At 48.8% G+C, this 16,444-nt stretch overlaps 1 long non-coding RNA gene across 16 annotated transcripts; it reads right to left on the bottom strand.

Annotated features, from left to right (window-relative positions):
- Window positions 1–3,979: 3,979 nt before the first annotated feature.
- LOC138121156 (uncharacterized) lies at window positions 3,980–15,116 on the bottom strand. 16 transcript variants are annotated; one of them, XR_011156105.1, is made up of 7 exons: window positions 15,005–15,116; window positions 14,724–14,767; window positions 9,953–10,114; window positions 9,127–9,290; window positions 5,995–7,213; window positions 5,103–5,285; window positions 3,980–4,977 (listed from the first exon to the last, which is right to left on the bottom strand). It is a non-coding gene; the product is annotated as an uncharacterized lncRNA (long non-coding RNA). The 16 variants fall into 16 exon arrangements; XR_011156109.1 differs by lacking the exons at window positions 9,127–9,290; window positions 9,953–10,114 and adding an exon at window positions 14,606–14,646; XR_011156103.1 differs by lacking the exon at window positions 9,953–10,114.
- Between the last annotated feature and the right edge of the window lie 1,328 nt (window positions 15,117–16,444).

The raw sequence follows: 16,444 nt of genomic DNA, 5'->3' as shown, positions 1-16,444 counted from the left end.
TGAAGCACATCTGCTCCTGCTGAAGCTCCTGCCAGGAGCTGAGTCCCTCTTGCAGCAGCTGGAGGAGGAAAAGAGAGGTTGGGGAGCAAACAGCTGGTGTTTGCTGGTGAGCACAGCTTGAGCATGGGCAAATCACCCAAATCACCAACTGGCCTTTTGAAGACACAAAGGATGAAATAAGCGGGAAAAGCCAAACAGAAGGTGACAATCAGTTTATCACTAATTTATCTACACATCTTGCTTCAGCTCTAAGTTATTTCTTCCAGGATGAGCACTGGACATAGGGGTAATTGTTCTCCAAACATCCTGTGATGAAGATTTTCCTTCCAGCTTCAGAGCACTAACTAACCTCATACGCCATACGTTTTTCTGGCTCTCTCCTGCCGTAAGGTACCTGAGGAACTGACCTCCGTGTAGCTTTGTTGGCTGTCACAATGAACACTTGCCCAAGAGCAAAAGAACACGCATTTCATCAAGCAGGCTTTCCCTCACTCGGAGGCAGCACTTGATGCTTTTTAACTGCAGGTAAGTAGCAGAAAGACTGAAAAAAACCAAACACTAAAAACCCCACGAGGCAGCCTCGAGCTGGGATCGTGGTGATATCATCCAGCCAAGGAGCAAATCCAAGATCCTGCACTGATAGCAGAGGCAAAACTCAGGAGCCGGCAGCTATCCAAGTGACTGCTTTCATCTGTCTCACAGTAGGCTTGGAATTTAAATCAGGTGTTCCAGCCCGCTCCAGCTCCGGAGCTGTAATTGCATCAAAGAGCATCTCACGCCTGCTGCATCAAACACCAGGCATGAAGAACTGCCAAAGGAAAATTAAGGTGGAATTAGAGTCATAAACCAACGCACATAAAAATAGCTGAGGCAAGGGCAGCTTTTCCACGCTCACACCTCTCACACATCATACCTGCGTGGTGAGCAGTGTCTCCAGGGATGGAACACTCCCTCAGCCCATCTCCCTCCCAGCACCAGCTTTTCACATTTATTATAATTATTTCCAGCTTCACCAGCTCAGAAGAGCAACAAGAATCTGGCGCAGGTGGGACTGCCTGAGCATTCCCCCATCTTGATTTGCCAACTGGTTCCACACAACTGACCCTTTTTTCCTTAACTTTTCAGGTGTTTCAAATTCTGTTCAAGAAATACCCGTTTTTCCTGTCTCAATAGGAACATGAGATTCGTGTTGGGTGATTATTTATTCTTGTATCTTTACAGAAATGTTATTTTATTCACAGATCCGTGTTAAGGAAAACCTCTCAGAGGGTCAGACCTCACTTGAATGTGTGAAAATATTCACATTACAGGCTGTTTGTCAGCCCTTGTGAAGGAAACACTTTTCTTGTGATGAATCCATCCCTCCCATATCAGCCAGGACGATTCAATGCCATTTCACCTAAATTCTTACTGGCTTTAGAAGAAAATCCTTTTTAAAGTACATTTCATTAATTAATTCTTCTTTCAATTTGAAGAAAAAACAACTGAAGATGAAGAAAACAGCCACAACATCTCCTCAGGGCCCCACATCACGAACAGGATCTGATTTATCCCATTGATTTATCCCTTTGGAAGTTCCCTGCCTGGGAGCACCGCTAGCCCAAAACAACATTTCCAAGCAGCAATCATGGAGGAGATAAAACATTAATGACAGTCAACCAATTCCATCATTTTAAAGTGTTTTCCATTCCCAACTGCCGCTGCTGGCAGAGGGGAGCATTTGGGGGTGTTTCCAGCTTGTTCATAGTAAATAAATCCCTTTTCTCTCCATCTGCCATGCTGGAGGTGGCACAGTGGGTCCCCCTCTTCCCTGGAGAGCTGAAAATCCCTGAAACACCATTAAAAGCAAGGCCATGATTCAAGCTAGCTGTGGGTTATAAATATTCCTACCCCGGGACCAGACACATTGGAGGAAGGCACGGCCACCTCCCCCTCAGTGGAGCCATAAATCTGCCCTTCACCCCAGAGCGGTGCCAGGAGCAATGTGACAGTCTCAGAAATGTAAATATGCAAAGAAATAATTGGAGAAACTAAAACTAAACCCCTTAAATTTCTCTGGGTAGGTGCACTGCTCTGCCTCCCATTCTCGTCCGCTGTCAGCCTACGCTGCAGCAATGGAATATTCTGCCCTTTCCACTTGGGGATTGAAGAGCAAAAAGCAGTTTTCCACTTAAGTGGGTAAAGGGATGGTTGGAAGAGGCCAGGACGTGCCACACATTGTGCCACACACAGTCACCATCTCCCCACCACCTCCATCTCCTCACTCAGCACCCCGTTCTCTCTTGGTCCCTCCACCACACCCCACCATGTGCCCCCTGGGAAGCCAGGGACAGTGCAGTCATTCCCACCTCCCTGAGGGGAAACCTTGGGAATCCTGGAGAAAAAACACTCTGGGAAGACCTTAGAGCACTTTTCAGTACCTAAAGGTGCTCCTGCCTGGGGAGGGACTCTGTACAAGGGCATGGGGTGGCTGTTCTGCCAGCAGAAATGGCTTTGACACTCCCAGTAACGTGGATCCTGCTGTCCTCACCTCTGGGCAGGCTCAGGACTGCAAGTTCAGCTGAAGCACCACCATTTCCACAGGGCTCTTCCTTTAGAAGAGCCTCCCTCCATCTCCACACCACTCCTCTGATGCAAAGGGCACTGCTGGGCTCCCCACAGCCCTCAACACTTGCTCTGAGCAGCCGGTGGGTTGAGGCAATTAACGTCTCAATGTGCGAGCAACTCTCACTGCTAAGTGCTCTCAGAGAGGAATAATTTCAGTAAAAATTCCAGTGCAAGAAGATTTAAGCACAAAATCTTTGAAGAACAAGGCAGAAGACCTTTATCCACCAGGATACACAGCGTTTGTGCAGTGTCCCTGGGAACTGCAGGCTGCTGCATGGAAACTAAATGTCATTCTTTTTTATTGTCTCTTACAGAGATTCAGCAGAAATATAAAATTTTGAGGTCATAGGGCTGATTAAAAACAACAAACTTTGAGAAATGCAAAGTTCAAACCTCATTTTGTTCCTTGCTATTCTTCACACAATAAAAAAAAGGAGGCAAGGGGTGGAAAGAGTCCTGACGCTGTACACCAGGAGCTTCGTCTCAGCAGGACTTTCTGACAGAGTGGGAAGAGGAGACCCAGACCTCCTGTAAGGGGTAGCAGAGGGGCAGGACCACAAACCCCATGCCAAGCACCCAGCCTGGGGCAGCAGGACAGAGTTATCAGCTCCATCCTGGCTGTGCTTTGGCAAGGCACTTCATCACACAGTGCTTAAACAAAAATTGTTTCTTTCCACTGATCCTGCACTGCCCCATCCTCACCCCACTCCCTTGAAAGTCTCCCAAGGAAAAGCAGCAGAGAGTCACAGAGAGTTTTCTAAACACTGGAGGGAACAGGGCTGTCCCACTCCATCACTGCCCCAGCACCTGCTCACACGTACCCGTCCCATCTCCCTTCCTCCTCTCCCAGCTCCCACCTGTGACATGTTTGCAGGGAACTATTTTCTGCAATCTGTCTGCCACTCCAGAGCCATTAACATCTTCCCACAATTTGGGCTGTCATTTTCCCTAATGATATATTTAAAGAAAATGATACCACAGGCAAAGCATTTCTCGGTGATTATAACACATGGCAAGTAACACCACCAGGCGTGAGTCAACCCACCCTGGCTGTGTTTGTGCTCAGCGCTCCAGCTGCTGTCTGCTCCTCCCAGCAGGCACTGCCAAGAGCCACAGGAGCAGTAGGAGACTCCAGCCCCACATCCCATGGAGAGATGCTTCCCCTAAAACCAAGCTGGGAGTTTCTGTCCCGTACAAGGCTGTCCCTGCTCCTGCAGCTGTAACCAGTCTGTATCACTGAAGGGATGATGCCATAGGATGTAGCTCCAGGCCAGTGGGATGTATTACAGGGAATTCCTGTGTGTTTAAACCAGAGCAGGGCTGATGTAGAGGATTTCAGCAGCATCTATGGCTGGTGTGCTTACTGGTTAGACATGGCTTAGTGGTGCTATTCAGCCACAGGTTAGACTTGATGCTCTTGGAGATCTTTAATGGTTCCGTTCTGTGGCTCCATATATTTTTTCTCCCTTTATGGCTGAGGCACCTGCACAGCAAAGCTCAGGGGCCATGCAGCACTCCCGCCCCACCCAGCCTCAGAGCTGCAGGGCAAACAGGCTATTTTAGAGATCTGATCACCAAAAATAGAGAGAAACACAGCTACCCAAGCAGCTCCTAAGCACAGGGACGTCCCAAAGACACCATTAAGACCACCTGGGAGCTCATTTATTGCCATTAAGTTGATGAGCAGCTGTCTAAAACCCAGAGACAGGCAGCTGTCATGTGCACATCTTGTTCCAAACTGGGTTTTCTCAAAGGCAGGTTCTATTGAGACAGTTGAAAACAGCTCCAGCTTTGGCTTGTGCATCCCAAATAAAGTTACATGAGGTGAGAAAAATGCTAAATCTCATTTTAATAACAATGACTGAGACAGGTTGGTGTGGACAGCCCAGCACATCCCACACCTCTGATCATCCAACCTTCTGGTTTGGTTCACCACGTGCAGCCCCACATGTATCTGCAGCTCCCCCTCCCGCATGTTCCTTTCTCTTGCAGGTCTCTCCTGGTGCCATCCCTGCTGAAATCAAGACACTGGGCTTGTCCAGCTGAGATTTTTTTTATTGCACTGCCATGAGCAGACTTTCAGCCTCCAGCTGTGTGTCCATTGATGGCACTGAACAGCCAAACTCTGGAGCACTAAGTCAGAATGCAATGAAACAAAAACAGGGGTGACATTCCAGTGCAAATACATAAGTTAAATAGTGGAACTGTATTTTTCTTGGCCTGTTTTCAGTTGATGTCATGAGGTTTCAGCAGTTCCAGCAAGGTGGACCACTGCACTAAGCACTCCCCAGCATCTGCTGAGCACCAAGTCATGCTGTAGCTTCCCATAATTCCAGATGACAGGCACAGGTTTGGGTGAAAACTCCTCAACTTTGATTAGAAAAGAGGAAAAACACTTCAATTTCCTCCTGGCATTTTTCACTGAAAGGCACATTTGAACTGCTGAGCTTGTGAGCAGCAGCTTGAGGAGGTGACAAAGTGTGTCAGGAGCATACCTGTCAGCAGGGATTTTTCCCTCTGCATCAGGAGCACTTCCCTGGCCACAAGGGCAGCTGGGGAGATCCAGGGGGACACAGAAGTGCCTGGAAGCAAAGGGAACAAAGACAAATGTGCCTTTGCAAATACCCACAGCAGCTCACAGAGGTGATTCCCACAGGACGTTGCGAAGAAACCAGCAGCTAAGAAGGAGAAAAGATGGGATTTAGAAACTTCCAGTTGCTTCCAGGACAGATACTGCTTGGCAGACGTGGGGACACAGGATAGGCTGCCATCCCTGCCCCAGGGTAGATCTACCTCTAGAGAGAGAAAAGTAATGGTAGTGGTTAAAATTCAATTTAGAGCATTGTACCAATGAAACCAACACAGCGAGTCACTTCTGCCTGTTTTCCAGCACAGCTCCAAGCAGCCTTCCCTGTGATTAATTTTCCCTTCTGTTGCCTTGGCAAGTTTGGGGAGACACATTGTCAGCAAAATCTGGGAAGAGACACCCTCCCCCCCCCCCAGCTCCCATCCAGCACAGATGGAGGAGGGCTCTGCTCCACCTCTGTGCCCACCTGCCACCCACACTGCACAATCACCATGTCCAAATGATCAAAGAGTGGTTTTGTCCCCTGGGCCCTCACAGCATCAGGGAGGGCAACACCTCACTCAAGGCTTTCCTGCACTCCCCCTCCCACAAACCTGCCAAATTCATAATTACTGAAGGGGTGGCAGTGAACCCTCAGGCTGTCAGCACACTGAGTGTTCACCCTTCTTTATGATTAATTTCTAATAGGCAAGTAATTTAGAAATACCAGAAGCAGGGGTGTGCAATTCAGAGCAGTGTGTCACTAAAGAACCAGCTCGTCACCAGGTGGATTCCAACCAAATCGCAGCAATTTAACTTACAAAACACAGGCTGCAGTTCTGGAAGGGAAGGAAATGTCTCCTTTTGTCTGAAACACCACCCTTGTCTCCCTCACCAGGAGATGCTGTTCTCAGTCACTCCCATTGCAGAGGAATTATTATTGCTAAACACTGTCTTTGCTATTTTGGGAAGAAAAAGCAGGATTTCCATAGGTCTCTGCAGTTACATGGTAGCTCTTCACTGCTTTGTTTAGGAATATCAGCAAATTGGGGCTGGGTTGGGCAGTGTGAATGGGGTTTGCACCAGGCAATGCTGCTCAGGGTCTCCAAAAACCAGGATGCTGGGTCCGCAGGGGCTTGGAAGGGGAAGCAGTGGGAAGGGAGCTGCAGATCCCCAAAGTGAGATCAAAACGCACAGATTCCATGTGGAGAGCAGAGAGCTTGAAGGGGTTTCCCTCCTTTTCCGTATTATTTTTCAGGAAACAAAATGCCATGAGAAAGAAAACGTAGGAAGCAAGCACAGAGGAGCACAGCACCAAATGGGTCAGCTCTGCCCTCCCAAGGAGACCCCTCTCAGGGCATGGCTGGAGACACAAGAAGGTCGTTTTGGGGCAGGAATTCCACAAACACACAGTTACACCTGCTGACTTCACACCCACCACAGCTCCATTGCAAAGTAAAATCCTGGCCAGAATCTAAGCTTCACCCCAAAACAAGGCCCAGAGCCTCATCTCCTGCCAGGATCACAGCACCACGCATCCCCCACAGGTCCCAGGGGCGGTGCTGCTGCTGCTGAGAGCAGCACAGGCAGGTTTGGAGCATGTTAATGAGGCATGAGACAGCTGATCTGCATCTCTGCAGCCTTGTTTGGATCAACATAAATTATATACGCTGAGTTTATGCTGATAAGTGCATGCCTGCACCTACACATGCGTCTGCAATGCTCCATCTCCCCTCAGATTCCCTCAACCCAGCTGGCTGAGAGACAAAGCCAAGCTCCCAAGGACCTCCAGAAGTAGCAGAGTCCACTTTGTTAGGGGGTAGCACCTGCCATGGAGATGAAAGGCAGGAGTCAAAGGCTCCCAGTGCCTGGTGAGGGACCCTCAGGGGTCACCCTGGTGGCTGCTGCCTCAGCAAGGAGCCGCTTGTTCACCAGGTCCTGGTATCCTGCACAGCAGCACACACACAGGATCACAGCCATCTCCAAGGGGAAAAAATTCCATGTGCTTTCACCTTCCATAAATTCTCGCTTCTTCTCTTCCTGTGGAAAGGATAGAAAGAAAAAAAATAGATAATGGAAAACAGATATGGCAAGATTTTCTTATCAGCATTCCAAGGCAGCCACAATGCAGCTATAAGTACTGTACAACATCCCGGAGTAAGAATGCTGTAAACTCTCCTCTTCAGTATCTCCTGTTTCTGTCTCCAGGAGGACAGGTTTAAGGCTGGGATAGTCCAAGCAGCACCCTTCCCATCTAATGGGAAGAGCTATGAAGCCAAACCCCTCTTTATTGCAGGAGATCCTCTTCAGAGCTAATAAATGCCTTCCACCCTCGACCCCACTGTGAATATTTTACTGCCACTTAAATCCTTTCTTAGCCCTGATTTTGTTGCTGGCACAGGGTTCAGCCAGCTTTGGATAATCACCAGGCAAGTGATGTGTTCTGCTCTCCTTTTTGTTTGTGAGGTTGGCTACAGCAGTAAAACCGTGTTGCTGTCATGCCTAATGCAGACAGGTTTCCTACAAGTGCTTCCCCACAGAGCTCTGCCAGGGCAGCTCATTTCTGATGCTTCCCATCCTCACTGCTCCCTGGGGATGCAGGGCAGCTTTCAGAGCCGACACAGCTGGCAGGGTGGAATTAAATCCCTGCCTCCAGGAGCCCCTTCCCTGCTATGCCAGAATCAGGTGGAATAATATCTTTTGACTTTGATATCCTTGGCTTTGAGGATACCCATTACCAGAGCCATCTGCCTGCTGCAATCTCTGTTGCCATGCAGAACAGGACACCTTGACCTCACCTCCAACACCCACCTCCTGAGCTCACACTCCACTGCTAGAGCCACATTTCCACCCAAATATGCCATTACAGCCATGAAGATCAGATGGCAAGGAGGGGGGAAAAAAATTCAATTCCCCTGAATATTTAATATTAATAGAGGAAGTGGATAGGAAAGTCGGGTACACTCTGCACACACACTTAATATGCCAGATGGGCTGGAGTAATTCTAAGCAGTGGTTTAGTAAATGTCTTAAGAAGAAAATGAACGCAGGCACAGAGCTGCATAAGTGGCATCCAATAAATACTTCAATCACTGAGCATTAAAGACCAGAATAAAGGCTATTTACAAAATTTCAGTAGGTAAAAAAACCCACTATGATTTTAATGAGATACGAGGGCTAATTAGTAACTGGTACTTCACAAGACAGCAACAGCTGATGAAAAAAGTAGAAAGCACCCATTTGAAATCTTCACTTATATGCAACTGCATTTTTTTTTTCTTACAGCATTTTTCCTGAACAGTTTCCACCAGAAAAACTGGCAGACAGATGGTGTTTACTAACTGCAATGGTGGCAAGGAAAATGGTAAAATTTAGGCCTTCCATCCATGCCCATCCTCAGCATCTTCCTGCCCAGTGAGGACAGGCAGGGACAAAGAGGGAAGTTCCCACAGCCCCCTGGGCAAACTCATCCTTTCCGCAGCCAAAAGCAAATGTGGACTGACAGCTCTAATCTAGAGACACATTTCTTCTTCCCATGGTAGACAACCTGCTTTTCACAGCCTTCACTTCCTTTGAAGCTCAGAGGAAGAAATGTCATGTGTCAGAGGGCTTAAGTGGGTGCTAAGAAACCTGTGTTTCCAGACAAATGGGTTTCTTGCCATTTCGCATCACTTTCTACATTCATCTGTGCAAACAACAGTTGTATCCTCATTACTATTTTGAACCATGCTGTTGCCATGCTGAAATGTCACCCCGTGGCAGTGGCAGTGCTCCTTGCTAAAGAGAAGCCACCCTTGGCACCAGGAGGTGATGCTTATCCTGCTCTTACTTTATAAAAAGCCCCTGAGAGGGGAAAATAATTCCAAAACACCACCATCCATCAGCATCTCTTTCCCAGGTACTTCTTGAAGCAAACACTTGAGCATCCTCTTTTCAGGAGGTCCTGTCCTCACCATACTGAACACTGGGAAAACCTCGTGCTCTTCCCTCACTGTGGGTCACACCAGGCTGCTCCAGCATTGCAGGACACCATGGAGGAATCACTGAAAGACGGCACCAGGGAAACAGCAGGAGGCAAAAATCGCAGAAAAACCCTCTGGGAAAACAAACGAGCCACCTAAGTTAGGAGAACAAAAGCGGCAAAAGCTGTCACTTAGGCAAACCTGTGATCCAACCCCCTGAGTCACAGCAGCAGAGCCTGGAAAGCAGAGCAGGCTCTGCCTTGGCAGCTTTTCCCTTCTGTCCCATTGACTTCCCAATATCCTGACAAAGCCCTGGGAGATTCACACCCATCCCTCCTACCCTTCTCCCCAGAAATGGGTACTGGCAGCAGGCAAGGCATGTTTTCACAGGGCTGAATCACTACCTGCATCCTTCCCACACACCCAGATACCCAGCACATCAGCCAGCTCTCCCCTAATGCTGTGACATGATGCTACGGGAGAGATGTTCCACCAGCGAGAGCAGCTGCCCACCCACATCATCCCTCTTTGAATAATGCAGTTTCCAGCTGACAGATGCCTATTATTAATTATTAATTCCAGCACATAGCAAAGTTATTCAGTAAGCCCCAGGATTTGTGTTGGCGCCATTAGAAAGAAGTAACAAGGCAGAACTGCAAAGACAAGGGAAAGTTTGAAGGGAGAAAAACATTTGGTTCCAGGGAATGCCCATGGGGTGTCAGCATTTCTGGGAGCTAAGCAGGGTGGAACATAATCCTTCAAGAAAAGGTTAAAATTAACATCCTGATTAAGTTGCAGCTCACAGAAACCAGCTTACAGAAACAGGGCAAACAGGAGGATCTGAGTAGGAAGGACCCTCAGGGCAGGTTTGGGTATAAAGGTTACACATCTCTGATCTTCAGCCTCTTCCATGAAGAAAACTACAGCAGCACCCAGCTGACAGCAGTCCTGGATCCCCAGCCAGCTGGCATCATCCAAGCTGGAAAATACAGAGGGAAAAATGCTCTAGAGCAGATGGGAGCAGAGGAACATGCAACATGATGTTACTCCACTTGTGGAGGCTTTGCTCTTCGGAAGCCTTTTACATTTACTTATAATGGGATGACTTTTGAGTCGGGTTCTACAGCAAATCTGTCCTGGATTGTGTCATACTTTAGGATTGCAAATTCCCTCAAATGGGGACAGTCCTGGCCTTGCTCTGTGTCCATATGGAGCAAAGCATCTCACCTTGCCTGAGAGCAGGGCTCCAAGGTTCTGCTCAAAGCCTTCATCGTCATCACCTCATGCATCACCCTGCCTCGCACATGGGGATGAGCTCAACACAGGATGATACATCAGTGCCATTAAAGTCTCATCTCCTTAGCTTAATTGGCCTCATGAACTTTGGGAGATTTGTAGACAACAAATATGACTTTGGCAGAATTAAATCACCTCCTTCGATGGGACATCAATTATGGAAAATGCCATCCCAGAGTCTGCAGAGATCCTTCAGCCCAAACCTCAACAAGGGACCATTACAGATTTTGAGCAGGGATCACTATGGGATGTGTAATACATGGTACTGCTTTACAAACCATTTGCTCGGGATATTTTAGCAAGGAGCAATTCTTCAGTGGCGTTCACGATCGGAACACAGAAAAGGGATGCTGCCCAGGAGGGAGAAGGAACAGGGGAAGACAGAAAGGAATAAAGAGAAGGATAAATGCTTCAGAGCCAAGCACAGTTATCTGTGATGGAAGCAATTAGCACAGGGTTATGATTATCATAGCTAGCACATCAGTGGGATCCTTCCACAACAGCACTCAAGGGCGCACAGTGAAATTTAATAGCAAGTTGCAGTGTGGAGAAAAACATATAGGCCAGGGAAGAACTGCCACACTCCCCAGATATTAAATAAGCCTGTGGAAACAGCATGAAGGGCTCTGTGTAGTAAATCCTGAAGCAAAACACAACACAGCAAGAATGAAAAATAAGATCAAGAAAGAAAAAGCCTGTTTCAGTCTACTTTTTCTAGACCAAAGGGACAGGCACTTGGAGAATTAAAAAAAAAAAAAAGCCAAGTGGGTTTTTTGCATCACTACAAAGCCTCTGCCACATTTCCCCTTGTCTAGGCACCTGCAGTCTGCATGAAAAGCAGGAGCAGTGCCTTTGGCAGAGAGATCTGACTTGCATTTCCTACCCCTGTTTGCAGAGACAGGGCTGTGATGCACTCTGCAGCTGGAGGGGAGGGTCAGGGCTGGCTTCACCTTTTGCTGCACAGACACACTCTGGAACCACTCCAGTGGTCATAGGAACATTTGTGGGTCTCCAGATAAAGCCTTGCTCAGCAGTGAGAGGTCCTGAGCCCCATAGTCTTGGCTCTGGCATGACACACAGGGAGAGGAACCAGCACTATACCTGGGGAATAACACAACACATCCCCAAGGGCGCATCTTCCCCCTGCAAGTTGGGCTACAAAGGTGGATGGTGCCAGCAAGAAATCTGGGAGGTTAATGGGTCACTGGTGACTCCCAGAGTTGGCTTGTCCCAAGCCACACATCCTCTGAGTGCCAAGTTTCCCTGGCCAGGACAAAGAGCAGCCAGAGCAGACCATCACCTCCTCTCAGGGCAGTGTGAGTGCATGTCCAATGCCCTTTTCCCAGTTTAACCTACTCCTAGAAGTCAGAAGTAATTGACTCCATCAAGCAGCCTCCACAATGCAGGTTTCCTCTTCCATTCACTGTTTTTAAGACCAATGCAAGTTGCCATTTATTCGATGGGAAAATAAGTTGGTTTAGCTTCTTCCTCTGTCATTAGTGGGCATCACATTAAGAGCACAGCAAATCACTGAGGAGAAGAAGAAACACTTGTGCTAATCAGATTTAAAGAGTTGACAGCACAGTGCCTCAAATCGAGTTAGAGCAGCGAGTAATGGATGGCACTCACTGCCTGATGGAAAACACCAGCATTCCTCTGGCTACACAATTTCCTCACCACCCAAATGGAAATGCCCCTCAACAGCACCACCAATTCCTGCACACATCCAGGAGAGTTTGGGTTAATTAAGAGTTAACACCAAAGTGGAGTTGGCAGCAAACACAGGTCACCTTTGGGTGACAGGAGGGGTCTGCAGTGCTGCTGAGGCCAGAGCTTGTGTCCTGCAAGCACAGCCAGGGACAGGAGGGGAAAGAGAGTGGGGAGTGAAAACACTTAACAAGAATCCCACATGGGTTCAGATTTCCCCACAATTTTAGCACCATGCCCTCCCCACACCTCAGGCACCTCCCTGGAGATGAATCTGTGCTCTGCATGGCTCCTTTTAATCAGCTGGTGAAGAAAGCAGAGCAACCCCCCATCCCTGAGGCTCCCAGCATCCCAGCCACGCTCCGCTGCCCTTGAGAAGCAAACGAGGGGGTGGCAAAGGACCACACTGGGCTGTGACAAACAGCAGCAGCCTCGGTACCTCACAGCAACCAAAGACCAGGGATAAACCAAGACACTGCTTATCCATCTGTGAAACAACACTAAAGAGGTGGGAAAATGCAGATGGAAAAGCAAAGCAGTCTTAAGAGTGCAAGAGCTGGCTGAGCCTTTGCACAAATCCAGGATGTTCACAAAGTCCAGCATCAACAACTTGATGAACTGAGGTCTGTGAAATAAGAAAAAAGCTCCTGCCGCAGGCCTTTGTTATTTCACACTCTCCCTCATCATCCATTCCTACCTGTTCCCTTCCCAAAGCAGCTGTGAATCCCAGTTATTTGCCCAGACCATCCAGCCACCTCCCTTCAGTCTCTCTGGGACAGCCCTGCCTAGTGCTGCCCAATAACAAATATCTTTTAATGCAGCAGGGAAAGCCATAAGGAGCTCCCGGCATTGGAAACTGAATGGAAATAAAATAGGAGCTAGAAACAAGACAGGTTTAAATTGCAAAGGTAATTTCCAAACTTAACAAAGTCTTTCAAGGGTTTGCTATCATGCATCACCGTTGAAGTTAAGATACAGCATATGCAGGAGCTCAGGCTCCTGTGGGCTTGCAGAATGACAGGGAATACTTTACACCTCGTTGGAGGTCGGAGTAAATAACCAAAGTGATCCCTCCAGCTCAAAGGCAGCTAGCTCCCCATGGCAACCGAGTCTCTCAGAGCACAGAACTCCATGAAATTAAACCAGAGCAAGGGTTCCCAAACAGAAATGCTTTAATCTGGTGCAATTTAACACAAACTGCCCTTCCATGTATATCTGCATCCTGCACGTGTAACCCCTGGCACTGATTTATCACTCTTGGTAGACCGGAGCACAGCAGAGGAAGCACAAAGCCCTACACAACCCACCTGGGCTTGCAGATTGCACATAGTAAAAGCTAAGAGATGTGGCTAGATGCATCCAGCATCCTGAATAAAGGCAGACATGCAATATAGGACTTGCTTTCCAATAGGAAAGTTACCAGGAATATAAAGAAGCACACAAGTACCCCCAGGCCAGCTGCCTGGGAGGGCAGGCACGGGTATTTTGGCTAATGAAGCCCAACCCGGCACTATTCAGAACTGCCAGACCTTGGAGCATCTTCCAGTGCCTAAAGGGGTTCCAAAAGAGCTGGAGAGGGACTTTGAACAAGGGCTTGGAGTGACAGAACAAGAAGGAATGGCTTCACACTGACAGAGGGCAGGGTTAGATGGGATATTGGGAAAAAATCCTTCCCTGTGAGGGTGGTGATTTGTCCAGTTAATTCTTTATCTATCCTCCCAGTCACCTGGGGACACAAGATTTTCCCAGTCCAGCTCAGTAACATAATTTCCTTTGTTTCCTTTACCCGGGGCCTGCAAGTACATTTTATACATTAACCTGAAACTTTCAGCAGCACAATTAATTCAGCAGGCGAGGCTATTCATAGGGCAGCTCTTACTGAAAGATTTGCAATATGAGCTAATAAAATAAACAACAACATATGGGATTGCAGGGTGGATCAGCAGAATGTAATTGAGTGGACTGGAAACTGGCCAGGATAGTAAAATTAATTATTCTATTTTCTTTTGATGACCAGGGGTGGTCTGGGCTTTGCATCCCACCAGCTCCAGGTATAAGGTAAGGGACAATCCCCACTTATTTTGAGAGCACAACGAGCCCATCTGATAAAGGGAGAATGGCATCAAACCTAACAAAGGACAGGATTAAATTGGATATTAGGGAGAAATTCTTCCCTGTGAGGGTGGTGAGGCCCTGGCACAGGGTGCCCAGAGAAGCTGTGGCTGCCCCATCCCTGGAAGTGTCCAAGGCCAGGTTGAATGGGGCTTGGAGCAATCTGGGATAGTGGAAGGTGTCCCTGTCCATGGCAGGGGGTAGAACAAGATGAGCTTTAAGGTTCTTTCCAACCCAAACCATTCTGGGATCCTGTGGCTCAGCACAAGCAAAGGGACCCCACTGAGCACCACTCCACACAGAGGCTGAGTTCTGCTTGGGCAGCTGCCCACACGAAGAAAAAAAAAAATCTCACCTGGATTCCCATCTTGGCCCAGTCTATTACCTCTGACACCCCTGCAAAGGGCAGAGCATCACCTTTAAACCACACCCCCCTTAAAGTATCACAAGCAGAGGACCCAAACATTTTGTACCTATAACAACCAGTGCAGCTGGGTGCAGGTCTCAGCTGGGCTCTCTGGAGAGCAGAAAATAGGATTTGTAACTGCTGGTTCATGTGCTGGCACTTCCATTTTTGCCAGTTCTTGCAGACTCAGGCTCCTGTAGGAATCTCTGCAGTTCAGCCCAGCCCAGCCACTGGCCCCAACCTCAGGAGCTACACCTGGACCAGCTCCCCCCAAGCTGCCCACTAAAGCCTCCATCTAAACATCCCAGGAGGTCCTCCAGCATCTCCTCGGCTTAGGCCCAGACTCACCCAAAAAAACCCCTTGAGTGATCAGGGCTCCAGTCCCTTCTCCACACCAAAACAAGTCCTACAAGAGCCAGCATCAAAGCTGCTGCCTGCTCTGCCCAGAAGAGACCCACACCCTCCCAAACCAGCTTCTGTCTCCCATCTGGCCTTTATTAAGGGGCAGCTGGTGCCTGATTGGGCTTCTGCAGCCCCACAGCTGCACCTGACCTTGCCCGAGACCTGGGGTTGATTAGTCCTTAGAAGGCCTTTCCCTTCTAACATCCCACCAGGGGCCTCACTTTCCCTGCCCCAGAGCAATGCTCAATCATGCTGCAGCACATTTCCCCCAGCTCTTTCCCCTTCCTCCATCACCCTGCACAGCAAACTCTTCCCAGAGCTCCATCCTGACCCAAAATGCTCCCCACTTCTCCCAGTCCTCCTCTGATCAGCCACAGTAATTGCATCAGATTGTCCTGTGCGGAGGGAGGGGGAAGCAAACCACCCAAGCTGCATCTCAGGAGGCCAAAATGCCCAGAAACTGCTGTTTCTGTGGGAAAAAAACAGCTGGGAAGAGCAGTGAGGTCATGATGAAAGACAGAGCCAGGGAAAGCAAAGCTCTCCTTGACTTCTTCTGCCTCTAGAGAGCATTGTTGCATTTTCTTCCCAGCAAGAGACAGGAACAGAGGCATCTCCAAGCAGAGATGAAACCACAGCAGTGGTACATGGCAATCACACATTAACCCCCTGAACATCTCTGCTGTGAGCTGTGAGGATGAACAAAGCCTTGCAAAGGAGGGCACTGGAGTTTTGGGTCCAGCTCGTCTTCCATCGATGCTCTTTGCTGGCTCACAGCAGAACTTCTGAGGAAGGGGCAACTGTTCTTTCTCAAAGATGTGAAACAGCTCCTCAGCACCCCAGCACGTGGGCAGAGAGCCCTGGGGAAGCCTCTGAAGTGGCTGGCAGAGGGAGGAAGAGGAGGAAGGAAAGCCTTTTCATGCACATGTGATGCTCACCAAGGCTCTGTGTGGACGCAGCCCTCGCACAGCGCCAAGAAACAGCCCCGGGCAAGACTGGCAAGTCCAGCAGTGTTGCTCAACCTCTGCTCATGTCCCGGAGACTGGCTGCTCACACCCTGCCTGTGTCCTGCTCACACCCTGCCTGTGTCCTGCTCACACCCTGCCTGTGTCTTGCCCATGCCCTGCCTGTGCCCTGCCCGTGCCCTGCCTGTGCCCCGCCTGCAGCACCAAGCCTCCTGCACCTTCTCCACGGGACACAACAGCCACTTCTCCTTTCCACTTGCTCTTCCCCATCCACCCATTCCTCATCTCTCCACTGCCTGCTCCCTGCTAAGCCGAATTCATTATCCAAAATCAATTAAAATATATTTTTGAAGGAGCATCATTGCTGTTATGGAGAGAGAGGTTATTACGGGTCCAATTTGCTGTGGATGGAACAATTACTTTC

Source organism: Aphelocoma coerulescens, chromosome 20 (assembly GCF_041296385.1).
Source record: "Aphelocoma coerulescens isolate FSJ_1873_10779 chromosome 20, UR_Acoe_1.0, whole genome shotgun sequence".
NCBI lineage: Eukaryota > Metazoa > Chordata > Aves > Passeriformes > Corvidae > Aphelocoma > Aphelocoma coerulescens.
This window is presented reverse-complemented; position numbering and strand designations above follow the sequence as displayed.